The sequence below is a fragment of the Rhineura floridana genome, chromosome 7 (assembly GCF_030035675.1).
Source record: "Rhineura floridana isolate rRhiFlo1 chromosome 7, rRhiFlo1.hap2, whole genome shotgun sequence".
In the NCBI taxonomy this organism is placed as follows: Eukaryota; Metazoa; Chordata; class Lepidosauria; order Squamata; family Rhineuridae; genus Rhineura; species Rhineura floridana.
The window spans coordinates 79,406,045-79,418,523 of record NC_084486.1 but is presented as its reverse complement, the minus strand read 5'-3'; the positions used below and the strand labels follow the sequence as shown (position 1 = coordinate 79,418,523).

Genomic DNA, 12,479 nt, shown 5'->3' with positions numbered 1-12,479 from the left:
AAAGGGCAGCTAGGTAGGGCCCTGGCCAAGGGTCCCTGCAGCCCAGAGGGGTCCCTGAAGGGCCTCTCATTAGGGTGGGAGAGTAGCACTCACCTTCTGCAATGCCACGGATCACAGGGAGGGAGCTTCCAGGCCACTCGCCTGTTCGCTTGCTCCAACTACCTCTCTCCTGTCTGTGCTGCGCACACAGGGCTGCCATCAATCAAGAGGGCAGTGAAGGCTCCTTTAAGGGGCTGATGTCCCTACTGCCATCTTGGTTGATGACAGGCTTGTGCACGCACATAGCTTATGGTGCATGTGTGCCATCAACCAAGATGGCAGCAGGGGCATCAGCCCCTTAAAGAAGCCTCCACCGCCATCTTGGTTGATGGTAGCCCTGTGTGCGCACAGCAGCTAAGACAAGAGAGAGGTAGGTGGAACAGGCAGGAGCTGCACGCCTGGGGCGGGCTAATGCCCAGGGCCCAGTTGTTCCTGGCGCCAGCCCTGATGGATGTGCTCCCTCTCTTCCCTTCTTGTGGCAACTTTTTTCACTGTCCTACCCTCACAGAGCAATGCTGGAAGAGAGACAGTGTTGCTTGATATCTTAGGCTACTGGGTAGCACTGTCTTTCATACCGCTACATAACCAGTCGAGCCAGTGTGGTGTAGTGGTTTAGGTGTTGGACTATGACCTGGGAGACCAGGGTTTGAATCCCCACATAGCCATGAAGCGCACTGGGTGACCTTGGGCCAGTCACTGCCTCTCAGCCTCATGAAAACCCTATTCATAGGGTCGCCATACGTCGGAATCGACTTGAAGGCAGTACATTTACATTTTACATAACCATCTAGTGCACTATGTGATTGTTGCTTGGCTAGGATCATGCAGTAAGAGTAAAACAAAATGGTGCAGAAAGAGTCAGGCCTGGTGCCAGAGGGTGGCCAGGTTGGGCACTGGCTGAGGGTCCCTGGTGCTGAGAGGTGCCCCTGGTACTGGGTCTGAGAGGTGTAGCTCCTACTCTGTGATCCATGCAAGCATTGGGTCACAGAGCACGTACCCAACAACCCAATGCTGATGTAATCATGGAGCGAAAGCCACCCTCCCAGGCATCCCCCTGCCACCAACAGGGGCTGGCCATGCAGCTTCCTGTACGTGCATGCTTTCCATCACCCAAGATGGGAGGGGAGTCAACACACACCCCATCTTGGGTGACAGCAGGCATGCACATGACACAGCCAGGCCTATTTAAGCCCCGGCAGCAGCACCGCTACCATGGGCCCTTGCAGGCTGGTGTCCAAGAGCCCATCTTGCTATGATGCAAATTTCAATGGGGTTACAATTCACATACATAGCTTTGTGTGAGCAAGAACTGGCCATATCTTTTGGATGGCATGAAATGCTCTTTCCACACAATGTGGATATTTTCAGGTAGTAGAAAGAATGAGGCAGGCCATGCTCCACACACCTTAAATGACCACTTATGTTTTCGTCTAGCAAACTTTAATGAAAAACCTCATGGCAATACCCTATTTATTAGCTCCATTTTGAAAACAGAACTGACAAACTTTTAAAACATTATATAACTGAGAAGCACTGTGAGCATTACATATCTGTAATTTACAGTATCTGACTAATAAATGTCAATATTAATATTCATATTTCTGATTTACATGCTAACTCCTCTGCTGCAAATGGATCAAGGTTCTCTCTCTTTCCATGGCAGCGTTACTACATTTCATGACTGGATGCAAGAGAGAATGCAATTTTAATGCATATAATAAATTTGCATTCTAATTAATGTGGAATATTTTATAAAGACCAGCACACCAATGGAGAATGTACTGAAGTGAACTCTGAGTCAAGCCACATTCTTTGGGATTTAGAATCTGGTTCTTGCCATACTCAACAGCACTGATATGGTACAAGTGCAGAATAAGTAAATGTTTCTAAAATAAGGGTCTCTGTTGGCTGTGAGAAAAGCTGTATTTTAGCTATCATGAGCCTGTTTGGGGTGAGGGAGAGAGGGAAAGTGGGATACTAATTTAATGAAGAAATGCAATTTTTTACTTATGGATATGCTGACACTTTTTCAGGCATGGAAGTTCTTTAATTTTGAGATTTAGGCTTTAATAGGTTCCAGATCTTTATTAAACAGGTGATGGAAAGTCTTGGAGTATGATTCATCACTGACAGGTGGATGTGAAATAACTTTAAAGTCAGTTCAACCAAGTTTTGATGGCTGCAGGAAATGCTTTGCACATTAATGTCCCTAGAGCAAGCATTCAATGTGTTAACATAACACATGAGTATATACACATTTTTAAACTCCAGTATACACATATCTGAGAAGCCAGGCCCAATTAGGATTCTCAGGCATGCATATACTCCTGTTTAAATATGCACAGATTCATGTTTAAATATGAATGTATATGTGTGATGGCTACACTTGCACATTTATATAGGAAACATCAGTATAACACCAGTGTTTCCTGCAGCAATCAAAACGTGCAGAACTGGCTTAAGAGAAATTGGTTTCCTGTATTTATCTACTTTTCAGTGTTTTTTTCATAGGCCTGGAATATAGCATTGTTAGGCTTCATTTCTCTTTGTAAATCTACTCTAAGGTGCCTTGCTCCAGAGTCATAGATAGTTCTGGGACCAGTACAGGGCAAAAATGTGTCTCTAGCCTTCCCGAAAGCTATTTTTGCATCCAGTGTGACTGTTAAAGGGATAATTCTGCTATAGAGATGGATTGATCAGCCTATTTCTGTCAGGTTTGCATCTGTTTATTCATAAATTTGTTCTGCCCCATTTCCACATTAAACTGTTATTTTTCCTCACAAAAATGTGTATTTAAATACATACCCACTTACATATGTAATCATAAAATATGTAATTAAATAGTATTTTATTCAATGTATGCATTTCTAAACATATTTCATCTTAAAATACACATTTTCAAAATGCATTTTGTACTTCATTGAGCTCAGAACTATATTGCAAAATTTGGAGAAGTGTGAAATCCAAAGGATAATTATGTCCTGATCTGTATATTACTCGAGGAGATGCAAATTAAGTCAGCTCACTTAAAAATGCAGGCTAAACTAAATTCTCCTCATCTCTATTCTAAGGCAAGGTGGGAGGGAGAGCAGAGCACAGAGCTGAGCTCCAGAATTGTCACAACTTGTTGCTCCTTCTTTCTTCAACAAGCGAAACATGTTATATTTGATTATTTCCCAATAATTTCCTTCTAAGACTGCACTACCCTCTCCTCAGATTGTTGCCCCTGGGGTTGGGGCACTGCTTGCACTACAGAAGCAGAAGCAGCTCATGGGAGTTGGGTGGAGCCACTAACTAGCTTTCTGGCAGTTGAATCACTGTTGCTTGCTGGGAGTAAGTGTGAGAAAGGCAAGGCAATGGAGAGATCTGCACTATGCAAAAGCTCTTTCAGGAGCCCTGAACTGGCTCTGCCAGTGTGCTTGCACCACACTGACCTCCACAACTCCTTGCTTCTCTTCTAGTTTGGTTAGGTGCTTGGTTTGGTGCGTGCAACCACTTCTAGGTTGGATCCTTGCCCCTCTTGGCTAATAAAAGATAGCAGGGATGTAACAGCCGGCTGGGCCAGGGAAGTGATTAATGCCTCATTACGAGAGGGAGTGGTCCCTGACTGCCTGAAAGAGGAGGTGGTGAGACCACTTCTGAAGAAATCGTCCTTGGACCCAGAAAATCTTCATAATTACAGGCTGGTAGCAAACGTCCCATTTTTGGGCAAGGTCCTCGAACGAGTGGTTGCCAGCCAGCTCCAGACACTCTTGGATGAAACCGATTATCTAGATCCATTTCAGTCAGGTTTCAGGTCTGGTTTTGGCACAGAGACAGCCTTGGTCGCCCTGTATGATGACCTTTGTTGGGAAAAAGACAGGGGGAGTGTGACTCTGTTGATTCTCCTTGATCTGTCAGCGGCTTTTGATACCATCGACCATGGTATCCTTCTGGGGAGACTCGCTGATTTGGGAGTGGGCAGCACTGCTTGGCAGTGGTTCCGCTCCTACCTGGCGGGCCGTCTCCAGAAGGTAATGCTTGGGGAGCACTGCTCGGCACCCTGGGTCCTCCAGTATGGAGTTCTGCAGGGGTCAGTTTTGTCCCCCATGCTTTTTAACATCTATATGAAGCCCCTGGGTGCGGTCATCAGGAGTTTTGGAGTGCGTTGCCATCAGTATGCTGATGACACGCAGCTCTACTTCTCCTTTTCATCTTATTCAGGTGAGGCTGTCAATGTGCTGAACCGATGCCTGGCCACGACAATGGACTGGATGAGAGCTAATAAACTGAGGCTTAATCCAGACAAGACCGAGATGCTGTTAGTGGGTGGTTCTCCCGACCAGATAGTGGATATCCAACCTGTTCTGGATGGGGTTACACTCCCCCTGAAGGAACGGGTTTGAAGTTTGGGAGTTCTTTTAGAACCATCCCTGTCACTTGAGGATCAGGTAGCCTCGGTGGCACGGAGTGCTTTTTATCAACTCCGTCTGGTGGCCCAACTTTGCCCCTATCTGGATAGGGACAACCTCGCCTCAGTTGTCCATGCTCTGGTAACCTCTAAATTAGATTACTGCAATGCGCTCTATGTTGGGCTGCCTTTGAAGATGGTTTGGAAACTGCAGCTCGTGCAAAATGCAGCGGCCAGATTGATAACGGGGACCAAGCGGTCCAAACATATAACACCGATTCTGGCCAGCTTGCATTGGCTGCCTGTAGGTTTCCGGGCCCAATTCAAGGTGCTGGTTTTAACCTATAAAGCCTTACACGGTGCGGGACCACGATACCTGATAGAACGTCTCTCCCGATATGAACCTACCCGTACACTACGCTCATCATCGAAGACCCTCCTCCGAGTGCCTACTCAGAGGGAGGCTCGGAGGGTGGCGACAAGAAAAAGGGCCTTCTCAGTGGTGGCCCCCGAACTATGGAATAGTCTTCCAGATGAGGTACGCCTGGCGCCAACATTACTATCTTTTCGGCACCAGGTTAAAACTTTGCTCTTCTCCCAGGCATTTTAGTATTTTAGTATTTTCGTATTTTAGTATTGTGTAAAAAGGTTTACATTTTAAATTTAACTTTTAAGCTTTTAATACTGTTTTAAATATGTGTTTATTGTATTTTTGCTGATTGTTGTGAACCGCCCAGGAAGCTTTGGCTATGGGCGGTATATAAATTTAATAAAATGAAAATGATAATGAAAGAATGACCCACCTGCCAAGTAGCTAGCATAGTGGCTCTGTCCCACCCTGTGAGACATTTCTGCCTAGTTAGTTACCACCCTTCCCCACACATCACTAGCATGAAATAAAAGTTTAATAATAGAAATGGTGGTGGTGTCTGTCTGCTCCACAAAAACAAATGGATCCTCCTGGGTTTTTTTACATCTTTGTTAATCTTCCTTCCATTCCTTTTGCTAATAAAAGTTTTTGGAGATGCAGGGAGAAAAGCACCACACCAAGGTGCAAACTTTCAGTAGTGTGGGTATATTAAAAGAATGTTTCTTCATTTTTGTCCTTTTTTAAAAAATGCTAACATTATTTTAAAATATGTGAGCCCAGGGTATCAAAACGTTATTTTTCAATAGAGTGATTTGCTGCGAGACAAAAAATACAATCAAATCAAGGAAAATTCTTATTGAGTTATATGAAAGGTATTTCTGCCTTTAAGCCATATTCTGAATAATATCAGAGCATCTACAGAGAGAATAGCCCAATTCCCATTACTAAATGCATTTGCATTGAATATGTACATTCTCTGATCTTTCAGACTCATGGCTGAAAGTCTGATAAACAGATAGCACCACCTAAATTTGTATTTCAATTTGTTTTGAAAGACAAAGGCAACTGCTGAATATACAAATTTGAATATCCAGCTTTAGAATTCATCTTAAGATCCTCAAGGAGAATTTTTAAGTATTAAATTGATTTCAACTCCTGTTTTACGATGCCAATAAATTGGTTAATCACTGATTCCATTCTCATTAAATTCAGTGTTACTGATAAAAGGTAGTAAGGTCTGAAAAAGGTGGATTTTTGGAAGGATTTGCCCGTAGGCTTTCCAGTGATCAGAAGTGATGCACACAACTAAGCATTAGAGACTAGGGCTGTAATCATAAACACAGTAAGCCTCATTGACCACAGTAGTACTTATTTCTAAGTAATCATGTATAGGATTACATTGGGGTGTTTTTTGTTTCCACATTCAGACATCCACTCTTAGTCTGACAATGTTCCTAGCAAGATTGAACATAGCCAATATGCCAGACTATGATCCTATGGCTAAATATTAGGGAGTTATACTTTCCGCCGAGCCGTAAAAACTTGGCTGTTTGGTCAGGCCTTTGGGACTATTGGGATGGGCTAATTATATACTCAATGCCCATTACTGTGTACTGAATATGCTGCTATTTTGTTACTGTTGATTATCTGTATTTTATTGTATTTACTGTATTTACTGTATTACTGTATTTTATTCAATTTAATATGTACGTCGCCTAGAGTGGCTTCGGCCAGATAGGCGACCTAAAAATTAAATTAAATTTACTTACTTACATTGCACCCAATGTGACTTACTTCTCAGTGTACATATTTATGATTCCCCTGCAAGTGACCTAATATGGGGCAAAGAGCAATGATGCCACCAGGTAAGGACACTGGGGACAGAATGTCTTGGCCTCAATCAGCCAAATAATCAGGAGGGTTCTCAAGCACGGCTGGCTTACCACTGAAGTAAATGAAGTAATACACAAGACCATTCAGACCAAAGTCTACAATTATCTAACTCCCCCACAAACAGGGAGTGTACTGACAATGAGTCATTGGGGGAAAAGCACCTGCCAAAGTTATATCTGTCAAAATTCCTTCTTCTGTTACAGGCAGAAGAACCCTTTCCTTTCCTGCATCTAGTCAACCTAGCTGCCGTACAGGACCTAAGACAGAAGGGCCTACTGAGCTGACACAACAACTGCATTGAATCCAAGTAGAAAGTATAATTTCCAATCCCACTTATCACCTAATTTATGGATGGTCACTCATCATAAACCATAATCAATAGCAAGCCAGTACACCGTCAGTGATGCTGCACATACCCGGTACACTCCCCAACCAGGTTGATTGGGGTTTCTGTTTCATCTTGGAAACCCTATTCATCAGACTAACGCCAATCATGTATCGGCTAGGGAGTGCACACAGCACACATAGTTACTGAGGTGGTGGGGCTCACCCTGCACATTCCTACTCCCCTTTGGACATGCAGACTGAATGCCCTCTCCTCTTTTCTAGCGACAAATTTTGAGCCAGTTTCCTCACCCTCAGCAGCTGTTTAGAAAGTGAGAAATGTAAATGCCTTTCTTCTTGCCTTTCCTGTTTGCACCTGCAAACTGTCATCCACAGCACCCAGGTCACTAAACCCATATCAGTAAAACAAAGGTTACAGCTTCATTAATGAAGATCAGCAGGTGTCACCCCCCGAGTCACTGAGGGAAATCTTTCTGTAAACACAGGCCAGGAGGCTGATTGACATTCAAGACCCCTGTGAGACCCCACACTATATATGCGAGATACACACTCTGTATGTAAGGGCAAATGTCATAAAAACATTTCACTGTAATTTAAGACAGGTTTTTTTTCCTAAACAGAAAAATTATTTTAGAGAAACTTTACCCGGGCTACGAGGTAAATGTGAATGGACAGTCAGCCATCAACTGCTTGTTAATCGTCTTTTGCTTTGGTTTCACAGAAGCAAAGTCATTGTGGCAGATGCAGATACACTCACTTCAGAAACAGAGAAACCCCGACATTTTGCAATTTGCTTAATACTTTACTTCTTTATTTTTTTTTTTAAAAAAGCTCAATAAAATTGTCTAAGTAGCTGTGAAAGGTGCTCACAAGAGTACAGCACTCTCAACAGAGAGAGAAAACGGAAGCAACAAAAGTTCTAAGAATGTTAGAGCATTTCAACATTTATCTTAAATAAAGAAAATTCCTGAACACAATCCACTGGGAACTGAGTATTTCATTTTAGTGGGGTTTGTGCATGAAAACTTTCTGGAAGATTGTGCCCCTTGTTACCAGCCAACTTTATACACACAACAAAGCACTTTCCCAAATTGATTTCATTCATAACAGCAGCAAACTTTCATGTTAGGCTAGTTTAGTTACAACAAACATAAGCTCCCACTGAATTGACTTTGGGCTTACCCACACATTAAAGGCTTACCACTTCAACCCTCAACTAGAATGAATTTGAGTTTGTTTGGGAGATGTGATACACACACGTTCTGCTTGAATATATCAATTTCAGTTCAAGTTGGGTTCAATTTCCCAATTCAAAATGGGTATCACCTGTCTCACAATGTCCTGTCTCACCCATTCCTCTGTATTACCCTTCTATCAGTCCACCCATGCTTCCCAAAGAAGGGGGAAAAAACCTTGGGGAAGAGGGTTACATGCAGTGGAGAGCAGAAGAGAGGGCCAGGGAAGCCTCCAAGCGGCATTTATTCAGAGTCAAATGCCATGCTCTGTGGATAATTCCCCACTGGATCATGTAGCTTGACTGGGTCATGGGATGCTGAGTGTGTCATTTACCACCTAGAAGAGGCTTTGTCATGCCCTTCCTGCCCTACACTGCTGTTTCCTTTCCCAAGGGAAAGAGGAGCCTGGGAGGAAGGTGGGGAGTTGGAGTAGCAAGGCTGGTTAACTGGGGAGAATTGGGTTGGTCAAGTTGAATTCTTGAAAAACCCTACAAAAGTTCTTTCTTGGTGAAAAAAAAAATCCTTCCTTTGACCTGTGATACCTGTTTCATATAAGTCGTTCCTTGAACTGCAGCCATCAAGTGAGGAACAGGCATGCATCAACTTACCCTTTGCTACAAAATGTCAAGGTGAATTTAAGTTAGAACTTGCTCACACTTTAAAGGAAGAGAATGGGCAACGTAAAAATATCATTCTAGCCACTTGCAGCAGCATCTCTTCCCTTGGAGAGCACATCACTGGTTGGCATTCAAAGCCTTGAAGGATAAGGTTAATCACAGTTCTTTAATGTTTGTCCTCACACAGCTCCAATCACATTACAAATGTGGAGATTATTTCCTCCCTCCATCTTCCTGCCACCACCACCCATTCCCTATAGATATGGTATCTCTTATTCTGACATTTTATTTATCTTAAACTTAAGCTTATCTTTCTTTAGTAGTAGAAGCCACTGTTTTCTCCATAGTTCCCAAGCTTAATCTGTTGCGATCTAGGAGATATCTAGGACAGTGTTGGAAGACAAAAATATAAACAAATCCAACTTGACTAATTGTTCTGTGTCACATAATCTCTTTCTTACTCTTACTCCCTTCTTGGAGAAAAATAAATATTTATTTTAAAAAAAAAGAAAAATCAAGAACACAAGGAAGGTAAAGTCTGCCTAGAGGATTATAGTGTAATTAATGCCAACTCTAGCTGGAGAGAAATCTCAATAACTCATTTCAAAAGTAGAATCACCCTTGCAACTTAAAGGCTATTGATCTACTGAGACTTGGCACATGAAACACTCAGCGGCCTATCCACTTCTCTGCCTCTTAGACACTGTGTATTAGCACCTAACAGTTGTTTGATTACTAAGACTTTGAGTGGATCATTTTATTAATTTTACAGTAGGGACCCGCTTTACAGCGCTTCGCTTTACGTTGCTTCACTAATGCAGCAGTCTCAGACGCAATTAGACTAAAGCCCCACTCATACAGCACTTGTTCCGTTTTTACAGCAGTTTTCGGGAGTCGCGCACCATTCTATTCAATGAGTTCTGCTTTTCAGCGGTTTTTGCTTTTCAGCGGGGATCCGGAACGTAAGCAGCCATATGAGCGGGGCCCTACTGTATTACAACTACAAAAATAACTTTAGATAAATTTCTGGAGTGAGGTGATTGAAGTCAGGCTCCAAACATGGCTAGTAATCACACTGATGAAAATACATGTTCCCACATTTCCCCATTTCTGCCTGCAAAGGTCAGCAAAGGTTTAGCTTTACATGAATGAGTCTGCTTGACCTTTGTGCTCATGTGGTCCCACTCGTCCTTGTGGTACAGCCATGAGGATAAGATCAGAAGCATTCACTTTGATTCTAAGCTAACCACAGTTCCCTATTACATCCAAACTCAAGGGAACTGTGTTTAGTTTAAATTATGGCTAGTAGAAACAAGCCAGGATCAGACCATGGTTTATGATCCTGGCCTGTTCACTAACCACAGTTTAAACTACAGTTCCAAAGTTCAAATATAATAGGAAGCTCTGATTAGTTTAAATCTGGAAGTGGATGTTTCTAATTTTGTTCTTGTGGTTGTTTCACAGGAGAAGTGAGGAGGGGAGAGGAGCATGTAAATAACTGTGTTACATCTTACCTGGCCTTTAGATTGCTTCTGCTGTATACATACTCATTCAGCATACCTGATTATCTGAAGATACAAAGTACCTATGTAAAGCTTGCTCAGATTCCCACCTACCCACACTGCAAATAGGGAAAACTATGCATGGGCCGAGTAAGGATGTCAGCGCGCAGCCCTGCTATTTAGTGAACCCCATACTTTCAATTGTTCAAGCATCAGCTCAGGAGCCTGGGCCATATCCAGTGGACAGATGACCCTAGAATGTTTTTGTACTATGTGCAGTTAGCTAAATAAGCATTAAGCACAAAGCAAAATGGAAACTATCTGTTTTATAACTGAAACATACAAAGAAGCCACTGCCAAGTGATGGGAACGGATAGGAGTGAAGTAGTGAAGTGCCTGCATTCCCAGATTTATATGATTGCATGAGCCTGGCAGACAGGCAAGAGAGCAGAGTACATATTTTCTTACATCAGAACTGGGACAATGCACTTAGAAATGGCTAAATCTTTTTCTTTAAAAAACAGCGAGAGAAGGGCCATATCTCAATGGAAGAGCATCTGCTTTGCATGATGAAGGTTCCAGGTTCAATCCCTGGCATCTCCAGATAGGCTAGGAATATTCCCAGTCTGAATCCCTGGAGAGCCACTAGCAGTCAAGGCATATAACACTGAGCTAGGTGGACCCATGGCTTGATTCAGTATAAGGAATTGGGACCAATGTGCAGGTAGAGAGGAGTTTAGCTCTTTTTCTTGCGCTTTTCTTCCTTCTAAAAATAACATCCAAAACTGCTACTTGCACTGATTTTTTAAAAATCAATGTAATATGTTAAAATATCAATATGACTAATCATATTAAAGTTCCCTTCAACTAAATAGATTCTGCCAAACTATTATGAATGACATCCAAAATAAATATAAGAAGGCATGTTCACATATGATAAATTTTATGAATTAAAGGAAACATTCCGTTTGCAAATATCACCTGACCATTTGGGCATAGGTGTTAGTAATTGCTTTATAACCTACAATACGCTGTTCTAAAGGTTCAAGGACAATGACAAGATATCACTGTACTGAACCTAAGAGGAGGAAAAGTCCTTGCTCTCTTCAGCCTTCAGAAACAGGTTGCCATTTGTAAACAAACAAGATCAAAACACTCAAACGCAGGATAATATGTTTTCATTCATTGACATCAGACCTCAACAAGCTCAGCACATCAAAGACTTGCAGAAGGTCACTCTTTTCATATTATTTCTATGTGGTCTTTGATGTCTTTAATGTACAAATACCAAGATTTACACTTAGGTCACAAGGCAAATGGGAATAGCAGCCAATATCCTATTGTTAAACACTCTCAAAACTTCTCCTTACATCACTTTCTGCCATCTCATAGAAAAAACTTATGCAGCAGTTCTGTTGGTAGTCTCTGGTGAAACTAAAGAAGATTATAAAGAGCAGAGAGCAGCAATCAGTGCAACGATTTGATGCCCCATCCCAACCCCACCTGCACTGTTCTCCCATAGGAGTAGCTGGCCTCTTAGTAGTGGAGGTACGTCTGCTTACAGATGGGAGATGGAAAAGGAGGCAGGGAGAAGGGTGCTGTGCCAAGCAATTATATTCTAATATCTATTTACATTATAGATGTAGATATGTTTATTAGTAATAATATTGTTATGATGTAGTAATTTATGTGTAAAAAAGAAAAATACAGCATTGTCTTCTTGACAAAAATAGCAGAGTTTGTTTTCAAGGTGGTATCCTTCAGATTCCTTTACTCGATGCAAGATAGTATAGGATGACCAGTATTTTTCTTCTCAGCACAGGAGAATACAGAGAAGGAAAAACAGTATTTTCATCTGAATTATCTTGGAACACCAAATGCTACATTGTTGTTGGTTAAGCAACTATGGAGCTGATGAGTGTCTGGACAGGAATCCATTAAGAGCTCCATGTAAGTTTTCTAAGCAAGGAGTGAGATATAAGTTAGACAGATAAAACAGTATAAATCATCTGCTATAGCAGCATGAACAAAAGGGAAATATCACTGCTAAACTTCATATGAAAATTAACTCATACTATTGGAAAATGG

General features: G+C 42.1%; 1 protein-coding gene across 1 annotated transcript in view; it reads right to left on the bottom strand.

The window, feature by feature from the left end:
* Positions 1-12,479, bottom strand: part of SORCS1 (sortilin related VPS10 domain containing receptor 1) — a 630,164-nt gene that overhangs the window by 399,628 nt on the left and 218,057 nt on the right. The window lies entirely within an intron of this gene.